Source organism: Micropterus dolomieu, unplaced genomic scaffold (assembly GCF_021292245.1).
Source record: "Micropterus dolomieu isolate WLL.071019.BEF.003 ecotype Adirondacks unplaced genomic scaffold, ASM2129224v1 contig_14913, whole genome shotgun sequence".
NCBI lineage: Eukaryota > Metazoa > Chordata > Actinopteri > Centrarchiformes > Centrarchidae > Micropterus > Micropterus dolomieu.
Genome location: NW_025743899.1, coordinates 825 through 4,418, shown reverse-complemented (window position 1 = coordinate 4,418; position 3,594 = coordinate 825). Strand labels below are relative to the sequence as shown.

The window sequence follows — 3,594 nt, the reverse complement described above, 5'->3', positions numbered from 1 at the left end:
CTCATTAATATTTATTGATGATGTAACTGATGATGGTCGCAGCAGAATGAATTCAGAAGTGGACAGAAACATTTTGTCTGCCAATTTACGGAGAAATGGTGAAAGAAGCTGCGATAAAAGCCTGGAACAGTTGGGTGATGTCGATGGGTCGCAGGCTTGAGGCAGTTTTTGCAAGCAAGGGTTATGCCACCAAATATTAAATGTTATTTACTTTAAGATTAGTTGTTTCATTACTTTTGCTCACCTAAGAATGCTGCGGTCTAATACAAACGGTGGTATAATGATGCCTATAGAATATGTTGTTGAATAAGGCACAAAAACAGTTGTATATGTCCCCATACAACACATGCTACAGCAACTACTAAACAAAACTGACATTTTAGATAAAGCAATGTCAGAAAAGGTGCATGTTCCACGGGGATATAGTTCATATGCCGATGGAGAGCACTTTAAGGAAAACACATTTACAGACAAGACAGATCAGCCTCAGACAATTGGCAAAGGATTTTCAACCAAAGGAACCATTGGTGGAAATGGTCACAAAAACTGGTCCGCCATCAGGCTTCTTCCACCTTTTGTTGATCACTGTGTCCCTGAGGGAAATAACTATTGGGAAATTCTCAGGCTCCTCAAAGATATTGTGGAACTTGTGGCACCTAAGCACACTGATGCACGTTGGCAGAGCACAGAGAGCTGCTGCAGTCAACCTTTCCAAATTTCATATTGCGACCAAAACATCACTATGTGGAACATTATCCTCACCTGATAAAGACATTTGGTCCTTTGACTGAGGTTTGGACTATGCGCTTTGAGGGTAAGCATAAATTCCCAGAATTTTAAAAATGTGGCCCTGACTCTTGCTACTAAACACCAGAAAGCACTCAGCTACTATTTGGACTGTAGCTCATTTTTCAGGCCAGCAGTTGACATGGCAAAGGTTGCAATGGTCTAGGTCACATCTTTTCCCAGTGATGTTCAGAGAGTACTCCCTCAAAACATAACCACTACTGGGTCAGTGCTTGTTGCATCATCTGTCTGCATCGACGGAATAAAGTATAACATAGATATGGTGCTCTGTATTGGTTCCTGTTCAGGTCTCCCTGAATTTGGTCAGATTATACAGATTGTTGCCGCTAACCCAGACATTTTGTTTATCTGCAAAAAAATGACGGCGTGGTACCATGAGCACTTTCGCTCCTACAAGCTATGCCACACTGATGGCCCTTCAATGTGCGTTGTTGAGCTGTCTGATTTAAATGATGTCTTTCCACTGACAGCATACAAAGTACAAGGGAAGCTTATGGTAACTCTCAAGCGATTTGTTATATTCTAAAACTGGCAATGTTTCTTTTTTTCTCAGATGGCTACACAACAGAAGCTGACGATGAGAGTTCTTTTTTTTGAGGGGGACACACAAAAAATGACCATGACTCCTAGTCCAAATACAGTTCATGATTTAATAAACTGGTTGAAGAAATCAGTTGAACCTGAATTCAACAATGCGCTCTGTAACCGTACAGACATTACTGACCTCCCTGAGAAACCTACCATCCGAATTATTCCTGTCCTTGATCTCATCCCAGTGTCACAAAGTGAAATAAGCAGTGATGTGAGCAGCCAACCTGACACAGAGATCTTGTCTACCTCATCTCTGGATGGTCGAAAACAGTGGCCTGAGGTATTTGACATTCCAAAGTTTCCTGTAGACGTGGATTACGCCAAGGAAATCTGATGTATCTTCATGATGGCACTTACCTGAAAGTGACAAAGGATATGAAGCATGATATTCTTGAGAATCTGGCAGAGACAATCTATGGCTACAAAGCTTACCCAACGAAGGAGGAGTTTGAAGTTGTCGCAAAAGCCTTGGTAGCAGAACACCCCTGCCTTAAAGAACAAGGCTCATCATCTGGCTGCCAGGGATGGATAAACAGTCTTAAATTCAAAATGGGGAATTACAGAACAAAAATATGCCAGCTGGGACGGCCTGATGTAACAGTTAATGGAGGTAAACGTGGAATAAACAATGCTGATGGTGAGACTTCTCGCAAAAACATAAAGAAGCCAAGAAAAGGGGAGATCAATTACCTTCCAGAATTACCAGAGGGAATGGATGTTGCAAGGCTTGAAGCTGTTCGAGAGGCCGTGGTCAATGAAATGCAGAGAAAAAACCCAAATGATTCTCTTATTAGACAAAACATGGACATCACATTTGCCCTTAGAAGGGAGGAGGATGTAAAGCATGAGCCTGACATTAGCCAGATGGTCCAACGCTGGCCAGCGCTTTTCAATGAAAGCCAGGTTTGTGAAAGTGTCCTTTAAATATCTTGTCTTTTTTTGTGTTACATACATAATTGGAAAACATGTGCGGAGATGTTTATTAGTGTTATAAGTAACTCTGCCTGAATATCGAAATTGAAGTTATTTCATATTTTTCAGGTCGGATAGGCAAGCAGTTAGCTGACCTGGTACAACAGACGGTTGATATTTCTGTTTTTTCTTGTAATTATATTCATGGTTAGTTCATACATATTACAAAATCAAATTCTCCCAACTTCCCTTGTGTTACTTCTCTGTATGAACAAATAAACTGATATAAGATATATTTCTTGTGTTAAATCTCTTTGCAGAGCACTGAGCCAACAGCGATTAGATGTCTTGTCCTGAGAGGACTTCCAGTCATTCTTGGGGATGATGCGTCTACGTTCTTTAAGAGCAGTTCGGTGAGTAAAGTTTTTTGATTGGTGTTTGACTCAGTTTTTCCATTCCAGGTTTTGTTTATTTGGGATGATGGGTTACGATAATTAGCATTTATGAAGATGTTTCATTAAACTTAAGTTGATTTTAACTTGATAATGTGCTTTCACTGTAAGCAAGAGGAAATTATTTACTGCATTTAAAACGGCAAATTATGCAAAAATTCAAAGGGCTTGTATAGTGACTTGATTTCTGCAAAAACCAAAACCACTGAGGGGCTGCTGTTGGAACTTCCAGTCGAAGCATAGTTTGTGACGGCTCCACTGAATGAATCCAAACATCTCCAATGTATTTCTAATATTGCCTTTAATGATCTACACATACTTATCCCAATAATAACTTGAAGGGAGAATAAACTAATACTCAAAAACCGAGTGCTTCTCCCTGGTCAACAGTACACTTGAAGAGTAATTAACCCTCTCTCTATTTCTCTATCACATTGTCCAAAACACCACCTATTATCAAAACATAGGATCTACACCACAACAGACACCTATACAGTGAGGAAAATAAGTATTTGAACACCCTGCTATTTTGCAAGTTCTCCCACTTAGAAATCATGGAGGGGTCTGAAATTGTCATCGTAGGTGCATGTCCACTGTGAGAGACATATGTTATGTCCCGAGGTGTCTAGGGATATAGGGACATAAACATAAACCAGATGTTGTTGGTTTGAAAGGGTATTTATTTGAAATAATGCAAGTGGAGCACAAACAGAGGATGGGCCAATGGGTGCTGCGGAAATCAACAAACAATTATAACAAAAGGAGATCCTCAAAAGGAGGATTACTGCTTACAGAGATACTAACAAAACAAGAATAAACCAAAAGCTCACTA

The 3,594-nt window shown here is 40.0% G+C and overlaps 1 long non-coding RNA gene across 1 annotated transcript in view; it reads left to right on the top strand.

Moving 5' to 3' along the window:
• The window catches only part of LOC123967047, a 4,686-nt gene extending 1,963 nt beyond the window's left edge, over window positions 1-2,723 (top strand). Inside the window, exons 2-4 of the long non-coding RNA XR_006824171.1 lie at window positions 1,361-2,301; window positions 2,440-2,517; window positions 2,631-2,723. This is a non-coding gene — a long non-coding RNA (uncharacterized LOC123967047). The remainder of the gene's footprint in view (window positions 1-1,360; window positions 2,302-2,439; window positions 2,518-2,630) is intronic.
• The last annotated feature ends 871 nt before the right edge of the window (window positions 2,724-3,594 follow it).